The 12,757-nt window shown below is 35.7% G+C and overlaps 1 protein-coding gene across 1 annotated transcript in view; it reads right to left on the reverse strand.

The window, feature by feature from the left end:
* Positions 1 to 12,757, reverse strand: part of PRUNE2 (prune homolog 2) — a 133,392-nt gene that overhangs the window by 71,361 nt on the left and 49,274 nt on the right. The gene's annotated exons all lie outside the window — the stretch shown is intronic.

A 12,757-nucleotide genomic window follows, 5' to 3' on the forward strand; every position in this document is an offset into this window, starting at 1 on the left:
TAACATTCCAAATAACTAACTTTTTCACTAGGTCAAGAGATCCCTTTTTTTTTTTTCTTTTCCTTCTTCCCTTAAGCTGTTATCAGTAGGGTATCTTTAAAACCACCAAGAAAAACAGCATTATATAGATACTGCATAATTAATACAATTTATCTTTCAACAAAACAAAGCTCCTCTCTTCTGACCCAATATAAGCTGTTTTTCTTAAACTCTGCATTTGCCTATTTTAACCGAACCACAAGTTTGCTGTTAAACTTTTATAAAGAGCTTCAACGGTACTTACTGTGATTATGAAACACTATCAAATATGACTGAGACCTAATATGAGATAACTTCTGTGCCTGCACGAGATTTCTGTTCTCTAGTTTTCTTTCATCTGTCAAATGATGCAGTTAATTCCACATATGTTATTATCTTGATGTACATCCTGCTTTGCCCAAGTAGATATTTGGTAGATACCATCCTAGACGCTATCTTACGCTACGTCTCTGGTCTAACAGCACTGCTACTTGTCTGCTTAAAATAATACTCTCCCTCAACGGAAACTGGGCTGTACCTTACCTCTAGGATATCCCACAGACAGAATTAAGTCACTATGCTCCCGAAAGCCCCTTCCTTGCAGTTGACCTTCGTCACTCACTTTCACCACAAACACTTCTTTCAGCTCTACCACCTGCACTGTCAATAGGTTTTTTAGCCAGCAAAGGTTAAGCCAATTCATGCACTAAAAAAGCCATACTGGAAAAGAATTTTGCTGCCAAGTGTAACTGAGTCAATTTTAGTGCTTTTGCTGAAGTAATTATATTAGTCAAGATCAGTCAAGTTTGAGACAGAAATGACACTCCCAGCTGATACAGTTACAACTGCAAAAATTCCAGCCTCTCTCCATTTCTTTAAAACAAACTTTGGCAAGATGCCTTCTCAGAACAAACTTGAATTTGAGAAAGTTAGAAATTTATTTATCAAGAAAGGTCCGAGCAAGGAATCCAGATGCATCTTCACAGACAAAAATAGGTACAAAATTGCATAAAAATAAAGAAAATGGGTAAAGACAAAATGGAGTGAGCATAATTCATTCTTCATAGAGCAAAAATATCATGTCACTCAGCCATTTCTCATGGCTCCCGTATTCCTCACATACATATATATGTGTGTGTATACATACATTTATATATGCGTGTGTGTGTGCGCGTATATATGTGTATATATGTGTGTATATACGTGTGTGGGTGTGGGGGGAGGTGGAGAGAGAGAGAGGGAGAGAAGTTTGTTATACCTTTATATGGCATGTAATGCTCAGAATTAGTCACTCATCTCTAACAACAAACCTTTGACATAGTGCTAGCCAATAGCCTTAATTTCATTGATACCATACTTTATACTCATCATGTTTTATGCCACTGCTTATGTACCTTATTAACTCTTCTCTGACCCTTAAAATGTCCTTTCTGACCAAATGTATAATGTAACTTTACTGATTCCTGAAAGCTCCCTTCTTCCAACTGTCTCCATCACACACTTCTACGACAGAAATTCTGCCCGAGTCTATGCACAAACACAACAACAAAATAACCATACTCTAAAAATCTCAAACTATGACAGAGCTGTAAAAGCATGAAATATACAGCATACCTTAGGAGGTTCATATGCCCCTCTATTGCTGTGAGATGTGTTTAGTTAAAAAACAACATATAAAATACATATTGTACTAGTGAAATTATGAACACTGTCAGACAGTGTGGGGCATATGCAGTAGTAAGGCAAGTGGGAATAGAAAACCACTCATTCTGAACAGGGGAAGGATAGGAAGTGGGCAAAGGGAAGCAAGTTAGAGCCCTGTAAAATAGGCTTGTGTTACAAGGGTGCATGTCGTAGGCTAGCACTGAGCAACTACGACATAATTTTGAGCACATGCTGCTGTTAACATGACGCTCTCACCAAGCTGTAGATGATCCCTTTTCAAATCACCCGCAGCATCCGCCTAGTAAACATCCTTTAGTCACTCTCCTACTGAGCACCTTCCTGGAGGTCAACGAGAAGGACTGTTACTGCTCCCTACCAGCTTGGACAGGACATAGCTTTCTGATTTATCTATACATAAAACATGAGAAAAGGCTGGAATCAGAACCACTAAAATGCTTTGAATTAGATTAGCACCCAAAATGTATGTATTTTTCTTCTTCAAAGTGTTTCAATCATTAAATACATATTAAAAAAAAAATTTTAAACTCAAATTCCAGGTTACCATTGGGAAATGAATTTTCCCATATTTATCCACATACACACCTGCTAAAACTCAATGTAAGTATTTTTCTTAAAAGAATTCCTAAATATGAGAAACTTTTAGCAGTATATGTCAAACTGTGTGTTCTTAACGGATTTAAGTTTATTGTGGTAATCCATTTCCAGCTGCTTCTGTGGAATCAAACTTTGTTTTTTTGTTAAAAGATAGCATTATCATCATATTTTGTGAAGAATAATGGCATCAAAACAGATACACCACTGGCTGTGCAGAGCACCATTTGAAAATATGCTTGTTTTTTGCATCTCTAATAATGGGTCAAAGATATAGCCTAATACAGGGCCACTTAAAATGCGTTCAGAATTCACAATGACTGTGGGTACAGTATATATGGGATCCCTTATCCCTTAATTTACATAAACCTCCAAACCATTTCCAGTTGGCAGAAGACACCGTAAATAGACCTTCTTCTAGAATGGTTAAGGGTAAAACCCACAGAGTCCAAAATGGGCACCAGTGGCACCTTATCTTAACTAGTTGATATCCATGGGATTTTAGATGCGTAAAGAAAAATAAGCAACAGAACTAATTAAATGGTTCTGTTCACCAGGGCATCTTGAAAAATTCACTTTGGATTTTACTGTTATGCTGATAGCACTAAAAGTCCAGAGGAAGTGAGGCTGAGGTTTGACTTCTGAGTAAATATTGGTTTATACTAAAAATACAACTCCATCACCTCAGAGGATCTGTGTAAGTGTAACTGACTGGAACACTGTAAACAATTAGGCTAATGATATACATGAAGGAAAAATTCATACTAGACCATAAAACAACCCATATTTTCTATTTATTCATCTATGAGTATTTACAGATTACTCCATGGAGAAGATCAACAAGATACAGCACACTAGAGGGGTGTAAAATAACCAAAATGAGGAGAGAGGCAACACTGGCCACTCCAATTAACTCCCGTTCAAAAGACTGAATAAAGAAAAATCTAACACAACTGAGCAAACTAATATACAAGTTAAATACGCAACATGCAGATCTCTCTGACAGCCTGTGGAGATCATTCCAAGACAAACATTTAGCAGGATCTAAAAAAAGAGTTGGGTATTTATCTGAATCAAAGAAAGACCTGCGGGTGTAGTGAATAAAGTATTGTCTGTTAAAGACTAAGAAGAAATGTTGCCTATAAGCAAATTATTTCATGACTGTTCACTGCAGGATTATTGCACTTTCCTCTAAATCTAAACTGTGCACAGCTCTCAATTACTTGGCCCACTCTTCATATCTAGAATGGGAACGTGCAGGTTCCTTGCTGGAAGAGAGGATATCTAAACAGCAAGGAAAGGACATGCATTATCAAGGTCTGCTGTACAAACCACAAGGCAGAGGGCAGCATTCAAATCACTGGTCTTTTTGAAGTATTTTCTTTTGTATTTATTTCTGTTTGTAATCACAAGATCAAGTGTGCAATGGCAGCAATTTCTACTTTCAAAACAATAGATCTGTTCATGCAGTGGAGCTGCTTTGGCAGATGACCATAAAATGTGCCTATTCCTAACTGTGAAACAGAGATGTGTAACATCGCAACACAGACTTTCTCCTGTGAAAAACCCTCTCATTCTAATTCTCTGAGCTGGAAGCACTGCTGAAAGAACACACTTGGGTTGCTGGTATGTGCTCAGCACTCTGAACTCAACGCCAGCCGTTTGCCACACAGACATGCTATGGAATGGGGTTGACAAAGTTCTCAGAAGTCCTTGAAAGACAGTTACAGCAGCAAAGTCCCTAGAGGGAGAACATAATCCGCAGAGAGAGAAAGCACTTATGCAATAGTAAGAGGAAGCCCCAGGATCTCATAGAAGATGGGAAGTTTTCAAAACATTGATGCTGTGAGTTTCCATGGTTTTAAAGTCTGGAGAAAAATCCATACCATTATTTTATGTATCTGTCTTTGCCTGTTCCAAATCCTAGCAGTGGACCAGAGCATCAACACGTTCACTCAGCTGGTGCTGCTCCTACAGAGGGAGTCCCAGGGAAAAGCTAAAGCACCTACACCACAGCAAGAGCAGCGATGTTTCCACCAATTGCCCTTCATGGGGAGAACACGGCCCTGGGGGGCCTGGCAGCATGCCACAGTGGAGCATTTACACACTGCCACGCAAGTACCTGCAAATCAGTCTCATGGCAAGAAAAACACAGGATTTTAATCTTCACAAACTCTCAGCAGAGGTGCAGATATGTATAAACTCAACTAAATGTCCCAGCTGCATGGACTGAACCTGAATATGTATAGTTCAGTTAAAAAAAAACTTGGAGGGGAGGGGGAATATTAATATTTTCATCACTTTTTTTTCATATTCACTCACTATGTGTTTACCATAAATTAGACCTGCTGAGAGTGTGATGCTGAGCAACCCATATGGCAAATACTCAACTGAGAGATGTAAAAGGGAAATCACATTTTTGTTTCTGAATTATTTCTAGTCCCTTTATTAGAAAGCCTTGTTTAATAGCAAATGCTGAGAAACAACCCCACTAGTGCTATTTATAAATGGAAGGGGAGATAAGCAACTTTTAAAGACAAAATAATATATTTTCAGTAGGATATAATTCAGTACATGATGAAAGCAGACAAAAGACAGCACTTAACTATAGACAGTTTTCAGTTAAGCTTTTTCGGTTTTTAAGCACAATTACATGGGTTCACTGAATAATATTTCCATTTGTACAATTGTCATTATTTTTCAAACTCATCCCTGCACCTTTCTTTAGATGAAATAATCCACAGCTAGTGTAAATCCATGGTGTTCTATCAACCAAAGAGTTGACCTAACAGTTCTCATTTGGGTGTAAAATTAATCCACTCCAACCCGTTTCTCTTCTAGTCTGTGACAAACACTCAGAGAATGAATCAGTAAACACAGACGTCTGGCATCCGTGAAACCCGGAAAAATCAGTTTCTGGTGTAGAACCTAAGCACAGATTGCTGACTAATCTCTCTGGCAAGCTTTTGGTGGGGAAAAAGAAAAGATAAAGAATGCAAGAAGATTCCTTGTTGATTCTGTTTTTCTTTGTGTTTCTGTAAGTCTTTTCTTGGAAAGCTGTGCTTTCTGACAGTTTACTGGAAGTGTGACTAAGACAAAAAAAAACTAACACAGAAATGGTGATATGCAATCATGTTACAGAATATCTAGCAGTGAGGTTTGTTCTTCTATAAAAAGAATCAGATTTGGCAATATACAGATACAAATTACTGGATTTTTCTGGTAAAGGTAGAATCCAGGGTAGGAGAAATTTTCAGCTGGTTTAATTGTTCATTCAAAAAAAGAGGAAAAAGCATCTGGCAATCAAAACACAGAATTCTACCAGATTCTCTTTCTGATTCTACCTCTAACCTTCCTTCTTGACTTGAGCCAAAAGACTGAGCAACTCTTATTCAGATTCATAATTTATGTTTTACAGAAGTGAAGATTGGGAGCAGCATAATCATATTTAAAAGCAAGAATCTGGTCCTAATTTTTTCAATATAAACAATAAGAGAACTTAGTGGCTTTATCTAAAATTAGAATTACAGTAATATGAAAAAGGAAAACCTCTCCACAGCTAGATTTCCAGTCAAAGCATGATTTTGTTATTAACCATACATCACAAATATGGAAGAGATTATTAAATTCAAATTACTGAGATTCATTCTTCAAAAAAAGTAATTTAAAAGGTAAAAATAAACAGAGCCATTTTTAGGGGGGGAAAAAAAATGCTAAAAACCTATCTGAGATCCTGAATACTTCCTATAGTTTTTTTCATAACCAATAAATTGAAACTGTACTTAGTGACCTTGGATAAAAATATAATTATTCAGAAATGGGGTGACTTTCAGGACTAAAAAATAAGATATTCATCAATAGGATTTATTATGAAAAACATATTATAAGTCTTGATCCCTGAAGCAGTGTCAATTATCTCTAAGGAAGTTTCTCTCAATTCTTTATGTATCAACTCTATACAGTAAAGGAAAATGGTGAAAAAGTATTGCAATAGTTGCAACATACACCCAAGTTCTGAACTTCAGCTTTTCTAGGGTCAAAGAGCTCAGGCTAGATTTTATCTGTATTCACTTGAATATAGAAAAAAAAATTTACACAAGCAGTCCAGCTTATGGAGTTGCAGGAGAATTGATTTTTTTTGATTAATAATATTATGCAGCATCTGTGTAATGAAAAATGCATTTAGTCAGAGAGGCACTAAAGCCATGAATAATTCTGGATAGGGACGCAGTGATATTTTTGAGAAAAACTTTATCTATGTCCTACAAAGAGAGAAAGAAAAATTACACTGCTGTGTAGAATTACTGGAAGATTAAGTGTGCTCAGAAACTTTGAATTAGAGTATTCGAGTAAGGACTGAAGGTTATCAATTTGAATCATTTTGCGTATCTTGGTCTCTGTATTAAAACAAAACAAAACCACCTTATGGAGCAGCTGATCCAATTCAAAATTCCAAAATATTCCTACATCTGATAATGATTAAGAGCTTCAGGACTGGGCTCTTTATACACAGCAGAAGGTATAAAATTCAATGCTGTGTGCTAATAACAGAGGTTATCATAGTATTTATAAGTAGCAAGTCCCAATTCAAAAGGTAAGCATATGCTTTGCTGAACAGACAGAGCAAAATTAATATTTCAAGGCACGGTAGATGTATTTTGTTGTTTTACTCCATCAAAATATCACTATTCTAAATAAATACTGCATGATTTAAAACTTCTTTTTTATTTATTTCTAAATGAAAAATAGAAAACCAGTCACCAAGAAAGACATTTGCTTAGAAATATTTTGTATCTGTCTGTCTCTCCCTGTGGCTAGAATTGCTGTCTTCTGTAGTAATGCAATACTAACATCAGCAAACTTGAAAGAAGTCATTTTACTTGTAGCATAAATTATTTTGTAATCTTGGTTCAATAACTGAACATTCTAATTAGGTGGTTTCCCACACAGTAGCAAAGAAAAAAACATACACTAAATAGCAGAAAATGAAATGCAAGTTTTCAGTAATATTTATATTGCTATAAGCACTACTGTCAGTCCCTTTATTGTCATGCATTACAGCCAGATATTAAAATATTAAATGTCCCAATTGATTTACATTGATATAAGTAGCGTATGGCATTTCATAAAAAAATCTCTTTTTATGCTGAATATTTCTCAAAACAGCACCTCCCGCTGTCAATGTCTATGCCCCACGAACTGCTGAGCTGAGATGCTACTGACAAGAACTCGAAGAGTACACAAATGATAAATTAGGCAGCTTTGTAGAAGTCAAGAATGTAATCCAATAATGATACTCTAGATACGGTCTTATTCAGTTGAGATACTGAATATTATAGAACTGTATTTCATAAAGGAACTATTTCATGTACAGAAACAAATATATTTTGCGATACAAAAGAAAAGTTTATCTTTTTTAACAACTCACTTGTGAACACAAGCACACTTGTACTGTAAATGTTAACAGAATAATATAATATATATGTTTATTCATTTAATAATTCTTAGTTATTTTATTTTGTTTATTAAATTTTGAAGCAAGATTGACCAAAAACAGTAGAGGCAAAGCAATAAACAATAACATGGGTGAAATTCAGACCAGATGTCACAAAAAATTTAACAGATGAAGTCTCTCCAGATTTCTCCTGACACTGAAAATGAAAACCTCCTAAATCATGTCAACACATACTATTTCAAAACTAGTATCACTGTATACCTCATGCATTTTTAAGAGATGTTGAGAGTACAGGATCTCTGATGCTTTTGGTTTATTGCATGATTGATGATAGCAGTATAGAATAAAATAATCAACTACACCTCGAAAAAATGACTGTTGAATAAGTCATTATCACAACATCTTTAAGCACAGGCTAAGTTGGACTTATGGATAAATATAATGGTGTTGGCCAGTTTTACAAATTCACTTTTTTTTAAACACTCCAAGAGGCCCTAATGAACATCTTGCCTGATATTCTGCATGACTTCATGCAGAATACATCTCACTGAGTAGAACTTTAGCCCATATCACCCCTTTGAGTCTAGGCACATCTTTTGGATGGGATCTGTGGTCTTGATTTTAACACTATAAGTGATACTGGTAATCACTATAATCAATATCATTGTTGCTGCCATTTGATTTCACATTAGTCAGTTAAGAAGCACTTCAACATTATCTAAGGTTCTCCCTGCCTTCCCACCAGTTCCTTTCATATCTGTAGAGCTGAATAAATAATTACAATAGGGAATTCAGCAGGTCTGCCTCGGCTCTCCCCACCTTGGATTGTATTCGTTACAACTGTGCTACTGAATCTGACCTGAGGCATCAATAGAAGAGCTACCATCTTCCAGAACCCTGGATTCTGACATTTAAACATAAGTATGATATTTACATTAATGTATCTCTGACAGCACTACTCAGTCCTATAAGGTGATGACCTAACTCTCTTAATACTTCTAGAAAAGCAAAGAAAGTATATTTAAGCTCTGTGTACTATATATGTTACACATTTACCTACAGGCAGATCTCACACACTGACATTTTAAGACCTTAATTAAGGTTGATTTATTTACAAATGATATGTTTTCAACTCTCAGAAATGATGTATTTAATGTTTTATTTTTAAACACAATTAAAAAATAATATATAAATATATACATACTGCAAATGCAATACAGATAACAAATTCATTTAAGCCCATTTATGCACATTAGTGACACACCATGTGGCAGAAAGACTAGGACTACAAGAAGACCCCTTGGCGATTTATTTTATATTAAATCCCTAATGGCCTCTTCTCATCTTTGCAAAAATATGCACAAAAGTCCAGACTATGCAGCCACTGAAATGAATGGTTATTTATTTGCTAAACGAGAACCCTATGTTTAATGTTCCTTAGACATAAGGTAGTCTGCAAAAGTCGCATTCCTACAGCTCCATACATCATTTATTTTACATACCCTAACTTCTCACAACAGGCATCAGAAAAATATTTCCGAACAGCACTGCCATTGTAAGTTGCTGAGAATTTTGTTTCCAATTCCATTACTGCAAGATTAAATGTTACCATGTTTACTTGGTTTTTTTTTTTTCCTTTTGTTTTTGCTTTTAGCATTAAAAACAAATTCATGGACCAATCTGATGCCATTTAAAATATGTTTGTATTTATCCTGAAAGAAAAAAGTTCTCAAATACAAAACTACAGTCCGATCATTAGAAACAACAAAAATTCAACCCTTCGAAAAAATACATCATAGTCTCATTTAACTGTGTGCTGTAGTCCACCTAGTCTAACATATTTGAGGTACTCCAGCTGAGACAGTTACTTGCTTTGCTTTACAGAAGTATTTAAAAAAAACCTCTTCATAATAAGCACATAAATTTACCAAAATAAGCATAGTTGTACACCATATTGCTACTAGTAATACAATTTTAAGACATTTTGCAAAAATAGTCTGAAAATTAATTCATCTCTCTGAGATCAGACTACTTGTTCATTAGGAAGTAGATCCACTAGGCTCCCAAACAGTTCTAAATTTTCTAAGTTAGACTTGCTGTAACAGCCCCTGTGAGTTTTTCTAAGATGCACAGCCGTAAAGAGGGACCCTGGTGCGTGAGTCACAGCCTTCCCTAGGACAGTCCTACTCACTGTGCCACCATGAACTTGCAGGTCATTTTTCTGGGGCAGCTCCATGCATGGTAGCAGCTTCCAATGAGGCTCAGACATTTTCTCTAAATCTCTTGGTTGGCACCCGTTTAGAGGTGGCTCCGAACTTACCATACTAAAAGGTTACATAAATTGTACAGCCTGTATGTCTCAACAAGGCTTCAAAACCAGCATTGCCCATTGCCATTGTATTATCATGCAATAGTATTTGTAGTAATTATGAGCATTAACTTACAATTGATGATGTGACTTATTCACTATGAGCACTTCCTTCTTTATACAAAACCAAACAATTTGGAAAACTGTATCATTACTAATAAAAATAATGGGGTTTATAGCAACATATCTGACCAAACAGATCTCAAGACTTCAACTACATTACCTTCACAGCACATTTATGAAATAAAATATTAGTATCCTCAGTGACAGAAGGGAAACTGAGACAACAAACAATTTATCTAAAATAAGAAATCTGCGGTAGAGAAGGGAAAGGCCAAGACTGGGCCAATAAGAGCATTTCAGGAATGGAGGATAAGTCAGAACTTACTTTTAAAAAAATTAGAAAAACTTATCATAAAACACCTTTAAGAACAGCTTAGAATCATTTAGGTATGTGCTACTGAGGTGTGGCACTTGTCAGAGTATCAAACTTACTGCTCTTTGACTGTCTTTAGTACTGTGAAATGATGACTGAAATCAGAGCTTGAATATTCAGCTACAACACTTCCCCTCCTCATGATACACACCAAATGCAGCAGGAGATGCATGCCTGTGGACAGCATACTCTACCTGCACTAGGTATAATCACATAATCATCACCTTTTTTCATTGCAGTATCACCTACATCATAGAACAATAAATGCTATCAGACTGTTGAACCAAAGCAAATAATCAAGACTACAGAAAACACTTTGATGAAAGACGCTTTTACAAATCTGTTCATTTAAAAAACAACTTGACCTTGTGAGGTTTCTGAAGAAGTAAACACATTAGAGATCCAACACCTGCAACAAAGCCAAGCCTTGCTTCATGTTCCCTTAATGTTTAAGTATTGGCTCCAGAGCACTTTGTAGATGGATAGCAAACTGTAATCATTACTATTAGAGAAAATCCTGAAGTCTGTTAAGGTCTCTATATTTTCTGAGTTCATAACAGAAATCTAAACTGAGTAGAGACTCAGGTCCAGACAGTTTGTTTATAATTCCAATACTGGCGAAGTGCAAAGTAACTAGCACAAAACATTTTTACAGGCCACCTGCTTCACCATGGTGCAGACCATACTATCCCTGGCTGCTAACGAGAACAAGGCAAAAACTGTCCTGTGTTGGTCAAGCCCTGTAAATCACAGAGTTCAGAAAACGTCTGAACGAAGTGCAGTAGCACAGCAAATGCAAAACTAATCTCTAGCCCAACAGTGAAACTAAGGGCCCCTTTGGTACAGAGCGTGACTTTGTAAACATTGTAACAAAAAAAAAAAAAAAAAAAAAAAAAAAGCACTTACATATCCAAAAAAATAGCTCTTTCTAATGCAAACTATTCACAGTGGTACAACAGAGTGCAAACTGTTGAGATATGTTGAGTTCCAGATAAATCCCATCACAAATGCTAGTAATAAATTCCTTAACGGATCAAAAATTATCTAACTTTTGTAAAACTCTGATCATTGTTTATTCTCTTTACATGCAGCTGAACCTCCTTTTCCTTCCACAATGGCCTCTAGATATGTCCTAACAAAAACAGCTGTGAAAGTTATTGCTTGACAGTCAAATCTTGACACTCCTTGATCCACAGCATGCCAGCACCAAATGCTATACAGTTACTGAAAAGAGTATGAAAATTTATCAGCTTTTAGGAATATGAAAACTTACTGCAGTCAAATGTATTTTGTGAGTAGCAGCAAAAAGAAATACGTTTTAGGGTGTGATTCATTTAGTTTGATTGCAAAGTAGTAATTGTGTTTAGAGTTACTGGAAGCTTAGATTTGTAGAGCAAAAGGTCTGCACTCTATATAGTCTATTAAATAAGATTAAGAGTAAAATAAATAAAAAGGATGTAATGCTAAAGCTAGCTCCTAATCACCAGCCCAGTATGTCTACCATTCACTAAATAAAAAACAAAGGTTCCAAACCCTATTAAGAATTTTTTTAAAATCCCATTTCCTCCTCATGAGATTTATCTTACAACACTCCTTCCCCATCCACTTTTCTCCCAACCTTAGCAAAATTTTCAGGATCCAAATTAGGGTTGATAAAGTAGTTTGGTGGTTGGTGAAGACTGCTTGTCACTGAGAAACTAATTGGATTCTACTTCATTTCTTGACATTTTGCTACACATATTGTGTGTATGCAAACTGAAGAAAGCAGAAATCTGTGGATAATTATCAGCTCAATTGCACCAAAGACGCCTTCAACCTCAGAAGCACCTTATTTTTTTGTAAAATGAATCACAAAAAACATTTTTTAAGAACTCTCATGGAAAATAAACAATTAAGTATTCAAATGATTAATATCATCTGAGGTTAAAAAAAAGTTTCAAAGCTACATGCAAAAGCACAAGAAGATGACTTATTTTGCATGTCAACTACTTAGGAATGGATGACTTCTGGGTAAATTGTCAGATTGTAAATTGCAAAGATATATTATGTAAAAGTGCCTCTCTGCTGCTGAGATTTGCCTCAATCTACCTCCTTTCATGATTAACTAGTATATGAGTATGTAAACTCTCATCAGAAGTAATACTGCTATTGCATATTCACTCAATGAACTAAAATATTTTCACATAGCAGCCAGTACTATTTA

Source organism: Apteryx rowi, unplaced genomic scaffold (assembly GCF_003343035.1).
Source record: "Apteryx rowi isolate R43461 unplaced genomic scaffold, aptRow1 scaffold_214, whole genome shotgun sequence".
Taxonomy (NCBI): Eukaryota; Metazoa; Chordata; class Aves; order Apterygiformes; family Apterygidae; genus Apteryx; species Apteryx rowi.